Raw genomic sequence first — 20,894 nt, forward strand, 5'->3', positions numbered from 1 at the left:
CACCTCACGCTCGTCCGTCAAAATGCTCTCATCCTTATCCCTGCACATCTCAGCTCGCGGCACGAAGCCGTTGCGGGATGCGTCGAGCTTCTGATAGTACTTACGCGTATCTTGAGACCGGCACAGCTGTTCCAGCTCCTTGCACTCCGTCTCCTCCAGGCGGCTTTTTTTCTCCCGAAAGAGGCGGGTCTGTTGTTGCCGTTTTCGTCTATAACGTTCCACTTTCTGCCGGGTCCCTTGCTGCATGCTGACCGCCCGCGCTGCATTCTTCTCCATAATCTGCCTACATTCCTCGTCGAACCAATTATCCGTCGACTCCGTCCCACGTACCCGACGTTGCTCTCAACTGCATTGTTGATGGCTGCGTCTTTATCATCATTAGTGTTTCCGAAGTGAAGGCTGTGCCAGTTTGTTATGCTGAAGTTGAAGAACCGGCCTTTGAGCCTCAACTTGCACATGCCCCGGGATGTACAAAACGCTAATATGATCGGTAGTTCTCTATGGACATGAAGCATGGGCCATGCTGGAAGAGGACCTGCAAGCACTTGGAGTGTTCGATTGACGGGTGCTTAGGACCATCTTTGGCAGTGTGTGGCGAAAGCCGAAAGAGTGAGCTGTTGCAAAATAACCGGATTAGAACCCTGCAAAGTTGGCGTTCGCGTCGATTCCGGTTGATACAATAAGGCGTGCTATAGGATCTGGAGAGCGTGGGCCAAAATGGAAGTTGGATAGACACTGAAATGGAGCGAGTAAATTGGCGTAACACCAAGAAATAAATAATATTATAGTGGAGCTCAAGAGACATAGCTCACCCCACATCTCGAGTTCATATTGACGGTGATGCAGCCGAAGTGGTCGAAAAAATCATGTATTTGAGCTCACTGGTGACCTCCGACAACGACAACACCAGAGAAATCCAGTGACGCATTGTGATTGCAAATAGTGCGTCCATTCAACTACACAGAACTCTCTGTACGCTATCGCACGAAGCGGACTACCTATCTACCAAAAGTTGATTAGACCGGTACTCATCTATGGGCATGAAACATAGGATCAATGCGCTCTTGGTGTTTTCGAACGGAAGGTGTTGCGGACCATTTATGGTAGACTGCAGATAGAAGACGGAACGTGGAATAGGTGAATGAACCATGAATTGCAGCAGAAGCTGAAGGACCGATCATCGTCCACTTAGGGAAAAATGGGAGGTTGTGGTGGGCCAGGCAAAGACCCGGCAACGTGATGCGCAGCAAGCTAGATGAGTCGATTAAGTTGAGGACGACCTTTGGACCCTTCGCAGAATGCGAGGCTGGCGAAGGGAAGTCATTGATCGACACGTCTCTTAAGAACAGCAGAGACCACTCATGCCTTAGTCTGATTGTTAAGGTAAGGTAAGTTAGTGATTTCTTCTCCGAAATATTTAATTCTTCTTCTGGGCGGAAATTGTGAATTCTTTGAGGAATTCCTCCTAGGATTCTTGCAAGAATCCAGGAATTATTCTAGGGATTCCATCACAAAAATCCTGCAAGGTTTCTTAAAAACATCTAACGAGATACCCGAATTTTTTTCAGAAATCGCTTTTAAACTACCAAAAGGATTATTTTAAGAGGAAAATAACCATCATCGTTTTAGAAATTTTCAAAACCAGTTTTTTTGCTCAAAACCGAAGCAATGTTTATAATAATCTATCATTGCATTGCACTTGCTATCTGTTATGCAGTGATAGATTTTGATGAGGATATCTTCAAGTTTGAACGAAAAAACTGGTTTTTCATTTTTAATAATTGCTGATGATTGAATGATGGATTCTTGAGCCTTAAAATAACTTAATTTGTTCCTCTAGTGACGTGTTCAACAAATTCTCTAAGAGGTATTTCAATTATTCATCCAGGCTGCAACTGAATTTCTTGAAGGGCGTGGAAAGAAATCCTCGAAGCACTAGCACTCCTCCAGGAATTTATTTAAAAAAATCAATGGATTCTTTTAAGAATTTATCCAGGGATTGTTATGAGAATTTATTCACGATTTCTTCAAGGAATTCTTGGAAATATATGATAGACACGCTGAAGAATACTGAAGAACTATTGCCCGGAGAATCTGGGGATTGTCATGTAAAACTAGAGGAATCATCAGAATACTTCTTGAAGCAATTTTTCAAGGAAGTATCAGGAGGAATCATTGGTGAAATGCTGAGGAGAATCCCAAGAGAAATAACTGAAGGTATTTCTGGAAGATTTATTTTTAAATAAGTATTATTTTGGTTTGCAAGATCATTGGCAGAAACGTGAAGAGATATCTTGATGGATTGTTGACGGATTCTACATAAAATCAGTTAACTCCTGATAAGATTTTTGTTCTGAAGTTCAGTTTAGATATATACAATATTTCACTGACCTCCCCCTGGTAGCCCATACCTCCATCTCGGTAATTTATATTAAAAGTATTAAGTAAGTTATATAAATATCATAACATGAAAGCATAAAAATGCATCCTTTCTGTTTAGTTTCCAAGAATTTTAGATAAATTGCAGGATGGGAGCAACTTAACAGGAACCCAGACAACCAAAATGTACGTATAACGAACTCACCTGGAGGCTCTATATGTGCAAAATTTCATTTATAAGATGTTGCGAAACGGCCTTCTACGTACAAAAGTGGAGGCGATATGCGTGCATATATTATGTGATGAATAATAACATACAATGCGAGTGTATAAATATTCTACCGAACTAACCTGCAATATTATGCGACTTAACTTATGATAACAAATGATGATTTGACAGCTGCTACGGATTGATCTGATTTACTTTGTACGTGTGTACGGGACGAAGCAAAATGTACAAATGAACTCAGAAAAGAAGTGTTTTATGCGAGGAAACTCATTAATCTGTCGAGTTTATCCACGGTGTTTAGCGAGTTTGATGTAATTAGTATGAATAAACGAGTTGTAACGTGAACTTTCATGCGATTTCTGGTTGTCTGGGAATTATCTCCGGTAATAAACTCCATGAATCTTGCTTGGAATTCTTCTATGTGTATCCATTGGAATTAATTTGATCAATCTTTTGACATGCGTTTTCTCTTGCTTTTCTAAATCGTTGAACAATATTATGAAAAAAACCGACAGCAGCTGTTTTTTTTCCTTTCATTGAATAATTTATGTTGGCAATTATTCAAATTGTTGTAAGAGGTATTTTTCTTGCAGACATGTCTAAGTGATTTTTTTGCAATTCTTCGCGACATATCTAATGAAATTGACACAAAAATCAAGCATCAGCATACATTTGACGGGTGTACAAATTGATAAGGTTATATATTACGGGGCCCAGATAGCCGTAGCGGTAAACGCGCAGCTATTCAGCAAGACCAAGCTGAGGGTCGTGGGTTCGAATCCCACCGGTCGAGGATCTTTTCGGGTTGAAAATTTTCTCGACTTCCCAGGGCATAGAGTATCTTCGTACCTGCCACACGATATACGCATGCATGGGCTTTGTAGCCGTGCGGTTAGCGGCGTCAGTCGTTTAGGCGTAATGTGCTACGAAGTGTGGGTTCGATTCCCGCCCCAGTCGGAGAAAACTTTTCGTCAAACGAAAAATGCTTCACTGGTCCACTGGTCGTTTTGGCTGAAGACGGTGTGAATTGTCTTTTAAAAAAATGGTCATTGGCATAGTAAGCTCTCAGTTAATAACTGTGGAAGTGCTCATAAGAACACTAAGCTGAGAAGCAGGCTCTGTCCCAGTGGGGACGTAACGCCAGATAAGAAGAAGATATCATCAAATAGATAAGCTCCATTATCACAACAATTAATACAAATATTATGATGTTTGGGGTATGTTTTCCTGGAACCATAAAAATCACTAGAATGTCTTCGGCCTTTTGTGATATTTTCGCATTTGACTAACCCATCCTGACAAATTCCTATTTAACTTTGATCTTTTTTAGATTTCTAAGTTTTTATTTCATTGATACAATGCTAATCTAATCTAATAGGGTCCTAAAGCCCTGTCTCAATTTTATTACCAAACGCTTAAGTTTAGGGCAGAAACACATGTTTACTCAATTTTTAAATGATTTTCATTGGTTTAAGTACAAAAAACATTTTTTTTATGATTTTTGAGATTTTGTCACACCCCTTGGTTTAAACTCGAATTTTAAGTATATTTTGTTTTCCGTGTCCCTTCCAAAATGTCAGATAGGAACAACCCCAGTGTTAAAACTATATGCCCTGTGGCATTCTTGTCCAAAAAGTGAATGTCAAACAAGATCACAAGTGTCAAGGTTGATATTTGGAACCATTTTTAAAATTGAAGTTAAAAAATGATATAGCCGTTATTTGAGCGGGAAAACTTGCTAAAGTAGTTGCAAGAACATGCTCTTTCGTATTATTGAATAAAAACGAGAATTCATTAAACATTTTAGGACCCAATTAGGCTAAAATTTTCAAGTACTACGAGCATATGTTTGGAAGAATTTCGAATTTTACTAAGATAAGTAACTTAGGCAAAATACATTTATGTAGAAAAGGCAAAGCAATCGGAATTAACTTTTTTAGCAATTTTAAATCACTTTAAAAAATTCCACATTCATAATGCAGGTCAGTTAAATCTCTATAAACTGATCCACACGTCAAGGTCGTGTGTTTTACTTATAGATTTGCGCAATAAGAAAACCACATGATTCGAGTGTGGTACCCATATGAATTTTGTCATTGACTTCACGGCATTCACGGTACCAAAATTGGATTGTCGTGTGAATCAAAACATGAATGTCTAAAGTTTAAATAATGAAAACTGACTGCTTTACTTATCGAATACGAAAGTAGTGGCTTAAGATAGCCATGTGTGACAGAACATGCATATCGTGAGATTGAAAGCATAAATTTGGTAGAACCCTAGCTCCCAAAATATGGATTCGAGGCACCTCTGCTTGTCGCAAGCTCACTTGAATGTTTTTTCATAAACAAATGAGCCAGCAACAAGCGGAGCGCCGCAAATTCTATTTTACTCAAAGCTGAAAACTAGGAAAATCTGTCAGTGGAATCCGATTTTTCTCCTAAACCATACATTATATTCAATGTTGGAAGTAATATATTGTATTTATAGAAAGGTAGATGAACCTCTTATTTCGGACATGTTCAATGATTGAAGAAATATCGAATCCCCTATTTTTCCTCTAACACTTTCAGCTTCAGAATTTACTTCTTCTTTTTGGAAGCATGATGGTGACTGTCGTTCGACCAGGTTCGAGGTCCAACTACAATTTAGTTCGCTGTGGGTTGATCACAGACAATTTAGAAATTTGGAACACGGCAATCGACAGCAAGCTCATCGATTTTAAATCGACCAACTCAAACATGATGATCATGACACAAGATAACCATAAGTAAAACACACTGAATCTGTGCTGTGTGATGATCTATGCACCCATAGGTTGACGCATACAAACCTGAACGGAAAAGCTTCTGGAACTCATGTATGTATGTATGTATGTAGGTAGCCACCAATCCTTGCTTGAGTCTTGCTCTGCATGCGGTTCCACTCAACAGTAAGGTCAAATTGTATTACCAATCTGAATTCAACATACCGCTGTATGAAGGGCCAAAAGGGGGGTGGCGGACCCGTAAGCAGAAACACTTACGCGAAACCCGCGGGAGAAAGAGAATCTCCTTCCAGCCATATGATCCAACAGATTGAGCATTAGAATTTGCAGTACTTGTCGAGCTACCCGGAAAAGCTTCTGGAACTCATTTGGAAAGAATATGGAATCCCTGTTGTCGGTATTTGAATCAGTCCATAAAGCAAAACTCAAGAATTGAATGTGTGTTACATGAAGATTGCAATAAAATCATAACAAACTGATATGGACGTTCATGAATTGATCCATAATTTCTAACACATAGATCAAACGTGTGGATTTTTATCAGTATATCTGAGAGACGTTGAAAATGCATTTAAACCTTAAACTGTGCTTATTCTTTTTAAGGTGAAACAGTTTGGAATCAACTTCTAAGATTGCACTGAAACTTCTAAGGCACAAATGTCGTGCAGAACGCACCCAACAGCAAACTTTTTATTTTGGCTTTGTGCACTAGCAGAAAGCTTAAAATAAGATGATCAGAAACGTTTGCCAACTATTTCTCCTGTTTAGTGCCTTTGAAAACGTTAGGGTCACAAGTCCACCATTGTGCCGGCCATCTTAGGATTCCGAGATGTTTCACCTTAATATGGCACTAAAGCTATTTTCTTGTTTGAGAGGCTATTTGTTTTATCATTATCTTTTATCCGCCTGAATTATGGTTGCTAACACCTTTTACCGAACATTTAAAATTATACCGTTTGTGAGGGCGAATAATTACAACCTATTTTGAATTACTTATGGCTGCAGGTCACTAAGTCAAGGTCACCTCCAGTGGAAAACGAAACCCGAGCAGAAGAAATGAGAATCCGCGAGACGATCATAAAATCCGTCCAAGAAAGGCTGAAACCCATCCGGCTGCCAGCGTCAGACTGAAACAATAGCCTGGCCAAATTTAGCTAAGAAAAAAAATCACCCGCGTAGCTAATTGTAACGAAGCAACCAAAATATGATAATTTTTTACCCACAATTGTACGGAACTTGGATCGTTGGTCCGAGCTGGCTGTTGTTCATATTTGCTGGCTCGTGACCACTTGTGGATTCATTATTCGCAACACTCGCATGTAACAAGTGCGACGATGAGATGGGAATTGGCGATGGAGACGATCATCAATTTAGCGAAATTTTAAACACTTGAGTCGTGTTGTTGACTGCAGAAACGGATGCTATCTATGACCTGAGGAATATTTGGTGGTCAGATTTTATTACGTCTTTGTTTTTGTAATTAAGTTTCCCCAAAACAAAGCAGACAGGGCACAATTTGTGCTAGTTTTTATCGCTTCTTGTAAGGTTGTCGAATAAAATGCGTGCAGTGAAATTGTTTTAACACCCATTATTCAAATTCGTAAACAATCCCATAATTTATTGTGACATGCAGTGTTGTGAAAAACTCAATTTCTCATAACTCACGCTTGAGATTTTTCATGCGTGAGTTGTCAATCACGCAACTCAGCAGTCAAAAAATCATGGATGAGTTGGCTCACCTTTTTGACTCATTGTCTCGTATTTCCACAATTTACTCACACACGGCAATAATTACTTGTTAGTCTGGTAAAATTATAGTAATCCTTTCTAACGTAAACAACAACATTCGGGTTTCACGAGTTTTTGACGGGTTTTGCGACTGAATCATTTTTTTACGGTTTGAGTTGATTGAGTGATTTTGCATCAAAATCTCAAGCGAGAGATTTGCGAAGCAGATCTCTAATGAGTTTGCTCTCATGGGAGAGCAAATTGATTTAGATTTGAGTGTGAGTTTATCAACACTGGTGACATGCCGACAAGATGAATTTGATGTTTATTAAAGCGGCCCTTATACGGAAAATATGATCGAATTCAAAACCTTAGAGCTTCAAATGGCATTTTGAATGCATAATCAATTAACCTTTACGTCCCTGACCATAGACGAGGCATTTCAAAATAGCTACCATTTCACCCATTTTCATACTTTTTTTTTAATTAGCCTTAGTGGGTTTTAAAAAATAAATAATATTTGCCGTTAATGAGTTATGCATAAATCGGAACAATGTCTTAGATATTCTGGATTATACTAGGGCCACGGCCCTAGGGGCCTTCCTTAGCGATCTTTATTGGAAATTTTCTCGATTTCCTTTGGCATAGAGTATCGTCATACCTGCCACACGATATACGAATGCGAAAAAAAGTCAACTTTGGTTCTCAGTTAATAACTGCGGGAGTACTCATTCAACAGAACAGAAGACTAGGGCCACGGCAATGCCAAATACGACAGATGTGATTTTTTTATTTATCATACCTAATTCTAGCACCGTATTTTTTATGTAAAACTTGTGAAAATGAATGATTGTGATTATTTGCTCACGATTTGAATTAGTGTATCTTTTCTGGACACAGTTGCTGGTTCCGTCAAGGATTCTTTTGGGATATTTTCGTTTTATGACCGTACCTTGTGGCGTCTCAATTTTGTCGTAACTTTGTTAGTCTATGCACTTAAAAATACGTTATTATTGTAATAAGAAGTTTAATCTGACTGAAATGTTATGTGATTCGAACAAAATTAATTGGCACATTGATCCAAAAGCCATACATGGATATATCTAGGAAGACAAAAATGTATGCGCCTAAACCTTCAGTTTTAGAAACATGGTGTCTTCCGGAAAGTTTCTCCATATTTTGCAGATAGGATGATAATTTATATCAAAAACATTGATCCGATCGCTTTTCGTAATTTCGAATACCAACCGGTTCCGACGCGAACACCATCTTTGCGGGATTGCTGTCCGGCATTCTTGCAACATGTCCTGCCCATCGTATCCATCTAACTTTGGCCACCTTCTGGATACTAGGTTCGCCGTAGAGTTGGGCGAGCTCGTGGTTCATTCTTCGCCGCCACACACCGTTTTCCTGCACACCGCCAAAGATCGTCCTAAGCACCCGACGTTCAAAGGCTCCAAGTGCTTGCAAGTCCTCCTCGAGCATCGTCCACGTTTCATGCCCGTAGAGGAATACCGGCCTTATGAGCGTTTTGTACATGGTACATTTGGTGCGGATGTGAATCTTTTTTGACCGCAGCTTCTTGTGGAAGCCATAGTAGGTCCGACTTCCACTGACATATATTTCCGCATTGGAAACTTTACTAATAAAAGAAAAATCGAATTCACAAATTTGCATATAACACTTTCAGCTTTAAAATTTGCTTCTTCTTTTTGGAAGCATGATAATGACTGTCGTTAACCGCAATTTAGTTCGCTATGGGTTGATCACAAACAATTTAGAAGTTTTGAACATGGAAATCGATAGCATAGCTCATCGATTTCATCATAACAAACTCATTGCGCAAATCGATGAATTGACCAACTTGAACATGATGATCATGACATAAGCTAACCATAAGCAAAACACACTGAAACCGTGTTGGGTGATGATCTATGCGTCCATAGGTTGACGTATACGAATCTGAAGGGAAAGCTTCGTGAACTTAGGGGTAGTTTGGCCAATGGGGTGGAATGAGCACCCCTTGAAAACTGCATAAATTCTTGAAATTTCATCTGAAATAACATGCAACCCCAAAACTGATGAGGAAATGAAGCGATAAGCATGTTAAAAGTTAGTGTTCAAAACTAAAAGAAAACTAAATAAATGATGTTCGAAAAAACTGCCCATATTGCCCCGAATGGCGCTTAAATTTAAATTTCATCATTACAGAATGATGATGTTTGACTGATAGAATGTTGCTAAAAAATATATGTTCATAAATACTAATAACTTTCAAGTGAAGTAACAACATAATTGAATTTTTAGATTATATGAGATTATTTTGTAATCAAAAATGGGGTGCTCATATCACCCCATCAGTAAAAAATCGACTCAAAAAATGACAAATTTTGAAAAATCAGTCATGCATCCGTAAACTTTATAAGACAAAGGAAATCATGCGGATCTAGTGTATTCATCTAAAAACTGTTGGAAATCATGCAAACATTCGAAAATATTATATTATTATTATTATTATTATATTTTCAGCACTTTTATCGACTTTTCCTTAAGGTGGCCAAACTGCCCCACTTTCCCCTATGTGGTAAAATTATGGAATCCCTGTTATCGGCTGATGAAACAATCCATTAAGCAAAACATTTCATGTGATACACACAGGAAGTTTGCAAGAAAATCACAGCAATTCGATATGGACGTTCATGAATCGATCCATAACTTTAAACACACAGATCGAGCGTGTGGATTTTTATCATTGTATGATTTCAAAACAAATATATGGAACAAAATTTTGCTTTAAATGCCTAACAATGTGTTCATTCTGTCTCATATTCCGAACACTTCAATTCAAATTCCGAACAGCATGAATAAATAGTATCGCGTTGAAAAATATCGCAAATTAATTCTTAAATGCTAGTTCTTGAACTTGAACTACACAATGATTACAACTAATAGTGTTTAAAAAAGGTTTAAAGGCTTTCTAATTTAGTAGCATCTGGCCTACGGGTTACTTATCTAAAAATAATAGGACTTATCTTTATCTACCTTCATTCTTGTTTACGGCGGGTTCGACTCTCGATCGGTCGAGGATATTTTCTGGTGGAATTTTCTTCTAGACATACTGCATATATGTTGTGGGTACTTTCGAATGTAAGCTCCCAGAACGGCGTTTCTCCGAACCCCAGTTCCCTGAGGGCCATTTTCTCAAATACCACGTTTCAATGAATATCCCATTTTTCCGAAATGTTTATGATACTAATTTTCATCATAACTCCAATTTACTGCATCATGTGATTGACCAGAAATGGGCACATTTCTCTTTCCTTCGATTGCATTTCTTCCTAGGCTAAAATCTTGTCACCGGAAGATAATCGTGAAATTTTTCAAAATATTTCACTTTTCGGGGAACCGGTTTACTCGAGGAAACGGCATTTTGGGTAAAGAGAGTTGGAGTTCTGGGAAGTTACATTCGGAGAAAAGTAATACAAGCGTCACATAATACAAAATGCAGGCAGTTACAAAAAAAAACCCTGAATTATTACACTGCGGAACACGTTTTTGTCTCAAGCACCAAAATACCGCTATTTACATAATTAAGGGTTGCTGAATCCATTGCCGTTTTCAGAAATATCATAGCACGCCCAGCTTTTGAGATATTGACTGTTGAAAATGCAAAATTTGACTATTTCAGCCAACTTGCATGCAAGTTTGCCATCTTATATGGCTATTTTTTTGCTTATTTTGACACAGAATTAAAATTTTATATATTAAACAATACTTATGAACAGTGGTAGTGCTTCGTGAAGCCCAAGCAGGACAGTTCGGTTTTGCGTCGTCCGATAGATTTTTCTCACGGTTCCGCGCGTGTTTTCGGCGCCGGAGATTTTTTTTTCCTGTTTGGAGCGTCTTGCTGTGTAGTGCTTCGTGAGGCCCAAGCAGGACAGTTCGGTTTTGCGTCGTCCGATCGATTTTGCTCACAATTTCGCGCGTTTTCGTCGCCGGAGATTTTTTTTCCCTGTTTGGAGCGTCTTGCTGGGTAGTGCTTCGTGAAGCCCCAGCAGGACAGTTCGGTTTTGCGTCGTCCGATAGATTTTTCTCACGGTTCCGCGCGTGTTTTCGGCGCCAGAGATTTTTTTTTATATATTTTTTTCTCTTTCTGTTTTGGAGCGTCTTGCTGGGTAGGTATTTGGGAAGGCCCAAGCAAGACAGTTTGTTTTCGGAACGCCAAGAAGTTTTGCTGTCAGTGTCAGTTTTGTGTTCAGTCGAGAATGGATTACCAACTGGTGAGTTCGTTTCATGCTTATGATAACAGATTTTTTCTTGAAAGCGTAACTTTTATGCAATACTAAAACAAACTTTGTATGGTTCGTCACTATAAGTGTCGGCATTATGCTATTTTTTTTATACAATTTCAATAAACATATATTTTTCTCTTTTTGACATTATTGAATATTATCTTTTGAATTGTTCGACATTGTGAATGTTGACGTATTTTTTAAAAACTTCTACCATATCGAGACAAAATGCACAGTAATACTCATATGTCATTTTCAAACAAACTATGTATGGTTCGTCACTACAAGTGTCGGCATTATTCTTGTTTCATATAATTTAAAATATATACATGTAATTTTCAGTTTTCGTCATTAATAAAAACGTCTTTTGAATTGTTCGACATTATACATGTTGACGTATTTTTTAAAGTTTCTACCAAAAACTTCTCGAGACAAAAATACAAAACTAGCTTTAAATATAAGTTGTATATTTCCCCCTTGTCCATGGATCGCATCACCGACCAGAGGTGACTCCCAGATCTTTTCCTCCCTCACTAATAAACACCCTTCCCGTGGTGATTGTGGAGATGCAGAGGTATTCTCGGTCTCTAGAAGCAACAATCATTACACCCTAACATTCCTTCCCCATCCCAACTGACTGTAAGGACTTGGCCGGCGCCGTTATTGATCAATAATATTAGATCTGCTAAAATTGCACTTCGAGAGTAAGCGGACACGGTGTGTTTCGTAGAACAAGTTTATTACAAAAAAATAGGTAAGTCTGAAACTTCTCTACAATAAAGTCTAGGTTTCTCGCGTTCATTTGCTGCTAAAACTAAAATTATCGGTCGGGGGGTCCAGAGTAATTTTTTTTGTTTGATTTCGAGAGACTTGCACATATGTTTGAATTTGCCTATTTATGTGTTTATGTACATTAGGGAGGTTCAAAAATAAAAAATGTTTGAGAATTCAAGCTCACATATGCTCTTTACTATCCTTACTATAAAAATAGTGTTCTGTGAAATTCGCAGCTTTCTAGGTGGTGATTTAAGGTGGCCCAAAGACAATGTAGGTTTATATGGAAATTACTATGAAGAAATTTTGAGGTATGTTCCAAACACGCTTGTACTGTAATGTAAGTACAAACTTATTATCCCATTGTAAAAGCTCATTCTTGAAACCATAATAAAGAAATTTGCTGAAGAGAGAAATTCAATTCGACTGATAGCAGAAGAGATATTCATGAGTTAGTTTGCTATTATTTAGCTTAACCCCTCTACCGGCAGCTTCATTTTTTCAGCACAAAATATATTTGAATCGCGATAACTTTTTTGTTTCTCTATATTTTTCCACCATTTTTTCACAACTTCTCAAAAAACTCTTCTACTTTTGGAATCTATGTCGGTATTGATCATTGGTCAACTGGTTTTCCTTGGGGGACCGACACTTCCCATATAAAATATCAATATGATGTTTTAAGAAATTTTCAAGATCTCGTTACGGCTAGAGTAGTACCAAAAACATAAAAGCTCATTGCTCAAAAACAGTTACACCGATTTGTTTAATTTCTTCACAATAGACTTTCATCAAAGTTTAGTTTTGAAAAGCGAATAACCGAATATGAGAAAAAAATCTGTAGCCAGCGATAATTACGAGAGTTATGGCTATGCGTCGGTCCCCCAAGGCATTTTGGAATATCTCCGAATATAGATGACCAATGCTCAAAACCGATACAGATTCTGAAAATTAGAGAGTTTTTTGAGAAGTTGTGGAATTTGTTTTTTTCAAAAATATTGAGGAACAAAAAAGTTATCGCGATTTGAATATTTTGAAAAAATGAAGCTGCCGGTAGAGGGGTTAATATGGGGTTATAGTACTGCAAACAAGTACAAAAATCCCAAACCCATTTTAGCCTCATGATGTTAGTTTCTGATCTTTTCATAAGCACTGTGCCATAAAGAAAGTAACATAAAAATATAAGATTTGAAACTTCTCAAATACCATCCAAATTAGCGTATTTTTCAGCACCATGAGGCAAGTATATTACATGCCTTATAACAAGGTTTATCACATGCGAAGCCCTCTGCTAGTTAATTTGAATAACTGAAACTGTGTTGTTTGAAAAGCGGATAAGTCACTTTTGTAACGAGTAAAAAGAGAAATCTCGCATAATATATGATCTCGTCCAAAAAGCCATAGCTTGTTATTACTGAGCAAATGAATAGATTTACACTTTATTTCACAATGCTACGACGAAGAGAAGATCCTCCTTTGTCTCCCAGCGGTGACAGTTTTATTTTGGTCCGTTTATCTGCTTAATAACAACGAGCTACACACTCGGTTATCAATGGTTTTAAGGGTGAATATACATAGAAGCCAAACCTCGAATTTTCAAAAGCACAAGTCTAGAGAAGCAGACAACCGGTAACTCACTGGTCACTCGCTGGTGGCGACTAATCAATAAAATGTTCAACGCAAGAGGTTGTCAGGTTCTCAAGATGCAAATTTACAAACAAGCTCTTGAAAATTCGAGGTTTGATATAGATGCATCTTCACCTATTAAAAATATTTCCTAATAACTTCTTACATCATTATGACCAATTTAAGTACGATTTTCAAGGTTTTTCGTGGACAATAACTAAAATGACGTTTGAGACAGTTTTGCAATTATGCGTATATCATATGTCATATATGCTTCCAAGCCAAGGTGTTCAAATGGTTTGATCTTGCAGTTTGTCCCGTATCTATGTTCAACGCAATGTGTGTCGGTAAAAAAACACATATCCATGAATACTTCACACAAAATAAAAAAAATGTTCTGGACCCCCCGACCGATTATTTTGATTTTGGTCGCAAATGAAAGAGCAAAGTCTAATTGTTTTTAGTTCGAAATTTTAGACTTACCTATTTTTTTGTAATAAAGTTACTCCACAAAGACACCGTGCGGAAACTCCCATCCCTTATTCATTTGGATCGTAGTGCAATTCTTACCAGTTCCGATCAATCACGGAGTAGCAACCATTGACATGTACAGTCAGTCTATGCTATGCTATGCATGCTATGCTATATATTAAACAATACTTATGAACAGAGTTTATAATACTTAAGAGTTTATAATACTTAATAGTTACCTAACTATAGAAATGGTCATAACATTATGAAGAGGGTATGTCAAGTTCAGGGCCGGATTTACAAATGTGGGGGCCCCGGGGCCAGAGTCTTCTGGGGGCCTTTTTTCAGAAAACAATTTTGATGCTATAGTATGTTCCCATTGGTGATTTCCCTTATTACTTACCGTGATGCTACCATATTTCCCGCACGCTCCTAATTTCGCTCACTGCCATTTTATCCATATTTGTTGATAAATATTGGACTATATAATTGCATGTTATGAAACCATGGCCGAAGTAGAATTATTCAAAATACTAACCAGCAAAAATTTATTTCGCTAAATATGTTTTAAAGGTCAATGAGCGAAATTAGGAGCGCTCGCGAAATATGGGTACTTTACGGTATATGTTTAATGTTTTTGATAATATTCTAACTACCAAAAGTTAGATTTGAACTGCTTTGTGGGCCTCGTGGCCGTGCGGTTAGTGTCGTCAGGCATTGCTTGTCCGTTGTCTAGTGTTAAGTTACAGTCTGTGCAGCTAAATGGCTGAAGACGGTGTCCGTGTCTTTTTTTTAAACCCTTTATAAACGCAAGTTGAGATCAAAACCTACTTTTGAGAACGGGTTTGAAGTTTCTCAGCAATACTGTACTCTGTTTTCCACGATCGACAATGTATCGCAAGTTGTAACAAGTGTGATAAATGGAAGCAGCGAACGAGAGCCCAAAAGAGAGAGCGATGATAAAATCAATTTTTCTTGCATGTTTACCGGTGGGGGTAGGTGTTTTTTTACTGATACGATAAACAATCCACGAACTTCCAATAGCAATAGTGCCCCCAAGTTTGAAGCGTGTTTAGAGGGGTTTTATCATGCACTACTATCCCCCCCAATCTGATCAAAGTTGTAGCAGTTAGCGTTGGGCGAATTTGAATCGATGTTCCGAAAATCGATGTTTTCATTCCGATTAATCGATTTTTTGAATCGATGTTTGGAGCATCTAAAATCAGGCAAGTTGATTCTCTTCAATCGATTTTTTATTCAATTCATTTTTTTTTAAATCGTTAAATATTTTTTAATGAGTTGGTGGAGAAGAAACCAAATTTTGAGCTAGCCTTGAAATGGTAAATCTGTTCGATTGATTTCCAAAACTGATTTGATTGAAACAAGTCAAAATCGAATGCAATTGCTTTTGGTTTCATGCGCAAATTTTAATTTGCATGCGATTTGAATCGATTCGAAAACTTCGATGCAAAGGATTCGATTAAATCGGTGAATCGATTCGTCAGTTCAAATGTGAATCGATGCAGTAACATCGATGTTTTGTACAAATTTGCCCAACGCTAAGCAGTATACGATAAACAGTCTCTCATAATGTGCAGCATATTATGATAGTTACAGTGAGCGGTACATGAGAGATTCTCTCAATTATCTCAGGATTCAATAAAGTGCTCCAAGTTTACATTCCTCGACTAAGTTTTATTCATTTTATACACACAAAAAAATTAACCAAAAGAAACATAAATGTGTACTTGAGTTGGTCTCGATAGGTTTTGGTCTTAGAATCAATCTCGCCTTACCTGTTGCTTGATCACCACTTGCGGTTGAATGAGTTCGTCGAAATTAAATAATTCTTGCTCGGGGGGATTGGAGGTCGTTGTTGTTGCACTGGTTCCATTCCCGGTGGATGTACTTCCAGTGGTGGTACTTTCCGTCACGCCTGCACTGACCGTCGCATGTTGACTGCTTTCATCGGAACCATCCTGCTGCTTCTGATGCTGCTCGCCAACTTGATCCTGTGCTTGAAGTATTATGTGGCCACTTTCAGTTAGGATGGCCTGCTGTCCTTCGGCGTCTTCGATATGTTGCTGTCCTTCGTCGCCTTCGCCAGCATGTTGTTGAAGGTGTAGTTGTATCTGTTGATCGCCGCCTTCGCCTCCGGCTATTACCGTTAGATTTCCTTCCTGGTCCACTTCGCTGGAGGTTGCAAACGCCACTGACACTGGAATTTGCAGTCCGTCCTGGGTAGTTATATGCGTTCCTTCGGCGTTCAGTTCACCTTCTTGAGATTGCTGGATAACGATATTTCCGTCCGCGTTCAACAGAGAAGCATCAATCCCTGTATGTGAGCCAAACAAACAAGCCAAGTTTCTACAAATTATGATGTTACTGTTAAAAGGCTTATAAACAAGTAGGGGTGATCGGGGCAATATGGGCCGCCTAAGAAAAACGTCATGGAATGCATAGAAAAACAACAAAAACTATTGTTTAAATGTTAGTGACTTGTACTATAACATGTTTTCTTCTATGTTATGTCGATAATCAATGTTAACGTCAACTTGAAAATTATTTTAGGAACGTTTTTGGAAACCATGTTTTCCTGCGTGTTTACCAACCATATGGGGCATTATGAGCCACCCAACGGGGCAGTATGAGCCACCTCATTCAAACGTATGATTTTTATTTAAAACAATATAGAGAAGAGTGAGTGATAAAGTGTACGATATGTTTTTGAAGCGTATCAATATCCGAGTTTGATTGTCGTTCGTTCCCTGTCTCTCTTTTCCCCCTTCAAATTGTCTTCTTCTCGTCGTGTCTCCCACAAACCGTTTTTGTTTAGATTCGTTTCAGATCTGGACATCCTGTCCCTTCAAGCTCCATCAGCATAGTAGTCTAAGTAACTTAAGAAATCTCGAAAAATCCTTTCCTTTCCTGTTGTACAAAATAGCTTACTTGAAATACAATCAATTCTCCATAACTCGATACTGAAGGGGCCATCGAGCTATGGAATACAAATCTATTTCAAATGCAATCCCAGGGACCATCAAAGTAGCCATAAAAATCAACTTTAACTGTGGTTATTTGACTTGATATCGACATACACAACGGGCCACTGCACAGAAATCTTCCTCTCTTTTTCACTCTTACATAAAGTTTGTAAACAACAAGGCCAGTAAAAGTCAAAATCCCATGCAAACTCAAAACACTGTTTTTACTTTTTATGGGATTTTGACGTTTGCTGGCCTTGTTGTTTACTAATTTCATGGAGGAGTGAAAAAGAGGGATAGATTTTTGTGCAAAGCCCCGTAGCTAGTAAGATAAAGTGACCAGACGTCCTGGATTATCCGGGACCAGTGCCGTAGCGTGCGGTTGGCCAGGTTGGCACCCGCCAAGGGCGCCAGCTTCTAGGGGGCGCCAAAATGCGTGACGTACTTGACGAAATTCAACAAGTTTCTTTTTAATGAGTGCATTTCTCACTTCACTGTTTCACCAAAAATCTTCGATATTAAGATATACAGTTGAAACTAATATTAGTCAAATTTTCATACATACCAAGCCATAATTTCTACAAAGAATTTTGGTCAGTCTTTCCACATTATCCAATGTGTGATTCTGACAAAATTTCAGGCGGGCTATGGACCGAATTTTCAACAGATTCTTCGTTATCACGAGAATTCAGGCTGAATTTTCATAGAATCGAATTACAAATTCTGATTAAATTATGAGTTTAATTCTCACAGAATCCCGAGCTGGTTTTTCAATGAAATGCAAAAATGGCAACTTCGGCTAGGCACTGAACTGAGAAGTAGGATCTGTCCCGATATGATAGAGGCGCCAAGAAGAAGGAGATTATTGAGGATTTTCTTGAAATATAATTTGAAATCTGCAGTTTTTATAACATATCGCTTTTTGATCAACAAAATAAATTATATTGAAGGAGTAAACTGAAAATTCATTTAGAAAAAATCGGCAAAGTCTACAAGCATTTCTTAGTTTTGTTTAATACATCCGGGTAGATTCTACAGATTATTTTCTGGCTATATGAAAGGAAATACATTGAAAAATTTTGTAACTTCGTAGCTACCAATCAGCTCTCCTGAAAATAACATTTGAAACATGGTCTATGCTTTTTAACAGAATTTAAAAAAATATTATTCAAAGCCTAGTTCAAAGCAGACATTCGAATTTTTAATACATAGTTTGCGGATTTTGAGAACATCTTTTAAATAAGTCACTCTATTATTTTGGAAAGAATCTTTATTATAATGCATTTTTAGTGAAATGAAAAACTTGATCATGAAATAAAGGGCGCTTAAATAGTGGTTCGCCAAGGGCGCCAGGAGGCCACGCTACGGCTCTGTCCGGGACAGAACAATTTTTAACTTGACATTACAGTGTCAATACTTTTTAGTTAAATTAACTTAGTATATAGCAGGGTTGGGAAAAAATCTGAAATTCATTCTACAGTAGCCAAACAAAGCTAATCGCAGTCAGCGAAGCCAGTGAGAATCACGCCTATCACTGCTGTAGGCAAAGAGCCTGGAAAATTGCAAAACACCCGTTGACACTAACGATTTAGGAAGCTCATGCACCCAACATAGGCCTATTCAAATGACGTTTAAAATCAGCTGCTCGGGAAGCACTTTGACATTTCTTCTATGAAAATGTCAGGCCCGTGTTAGCACCGGTCCTACACCGATGTAAACAAATGCATAGACGGATCTGTCACATGAAAAGGCCTATAGGCTACTTGATGAGATTCACGTTTTTGAACTAGTGTACTGGGAAAGCCACGTGGTTTTCGCGAAATTCAAGCCTACTACTATTACCATTCCCAGCACTGGTATACAGTACATCTCTTATAAGCGGTTTCTTCACCACCGCTTAGGCCTTAAACCTGGTTCAATCATATGGGTAAGCGAAGGTGAAGAAATCGGCCCTTAGACTGAATATGAATGTAAGTTGCACATCAAATATAAGCAGCGCTTCATTGGGGATTAGATCTGACAAGCGTCCCGGATTTTTTCCGGGACACATCTGGTCACATTATTGTTAGAAAGAGTTGACTATACAGTCGACTCTCCACAGATAGAGAGAGATCGAGACATAGAACATATTTCTAATGGATACTAGTTTGAAAACCGCTCCGTTGTCAGGAAAATAGGTAAAATAACAAAAAAAAATCAGAAGTTGTTACGTGTTCCTACGTTATTCCGAATCACGAAAATCTGGTCTAGTATCCTTTGATAATGGGCATATCAACATATGGAGAGAAAATCGGGAATGGAAATCACATCGAGATATGGAGATATCGATATATGAAGAGGGAAAATATATGCAGAATGAAGGAAGTAAAGAAATCATCGACATAGGGAGTGATGTCGACATGTGAAGAGTCGACTGTATATCAAATTAATGATTGATATTATTCTTTGGAATCCTTGAGATACGTGTGTGCAGTATTTTTTTTTCATTTTCTTTCATTAAATTCAGATTTTTGTAAAATAGTACCAAACCAAATTTATTTGGTACTCATTTACACAAATCTAAACTAAGTGGAAGAAAATGAAAACAATGTTTGATTAGAAATTCTCTTAGAAACAAACAAAAGCTGAAACCAAAAATTTAAAAATCATTCGATGTGATTCAAAAAGTTGGCATCATTGGTTTCTAATAACTCTTGCATGTTCAATAATAATAATTTTAGTCGTTTTTTGTGGGGGCCCGGGGGCCATGGCCCCCCTTGGAACCCCCGTAAACACGGTCCTGGCCAAGTTCAAATTCGACCAAAAAGCCAATAAAAGAGTAATTTGTGTCCTTGGAGATTCCAAGACCACACACGAACGTGTTTTCGAAAAAAGGTTAATTTGTAAAAACGAAAAAAATGCCGCTGTCAAGCTTAAATTTGTTTTTCGACCTCTTGGCGCAGGGTCAGCAATGTGTCCATACATGGGACGTTGATTCCCGATGATGGGCTGGCAAATAATTAATTGTACAATTTTCGACACATGACGAATCTTCTGCCCTCCGCCCTCTGTGCATCGCATCGTCTTCACGTCATAGGTAATATCTTCACTGAACAGAGGTAGGGTTTTTAAACCATTCCAGCGGAGGGTTCACGTTCGGCATCCACCTTGTGGGCAAATACCACGCCGAACCGATATTTTCTGTGTCACCATGTCAGACTGACTTGGCTGACGGAACGACGACAGAACGGCTGACCGCAAGTGGCCGGGTTTACGCTATCCACCTTTTTACATCTCCGTCAACTGCGCTCGACAAGAAGGGTCATGATCTTTCCGATGTTCATAGGTCGACTATGCGGCGGTGCCTGCCTATGTGTGCTCATCAAATTCAATGATTTATTTCAACTTGAAATTTATGATCGATTGATTGTAGTTTGCGGAATTTAATGTCACCGAGCGTTTCCTAATTGATTGCATCAAAATCTGCGCGTTAGGTTTAAAGTTTTTACTCGGAGATTGTGGGAGTACTCATTCAACCTCCTAAGGCCGACGGGATGTTGCATAATACAAATCTAAACTCTCAGAAGACACTTGATACAGCTTGGTGGTTAGGGTGTCTCAGGAATAAAAATATTCGAAAAGTCAGGGTGCTCAACCATATGCTT

Source organism: Aedes aegypti, chromosome 3 (genome assembly GCF_002204515.2).
Source record: "Aedes aegypti strain LVP_AGWG chromosome 3, AaegL5.0 Primary Assembly, whole genome shotgun sequence".
Taxonomy (NCBI): Eukaryota; Metazoa; Arthropoda; class Insecta; order Diptera; family Culicidae; genus Aedes; species Aedes aegypti.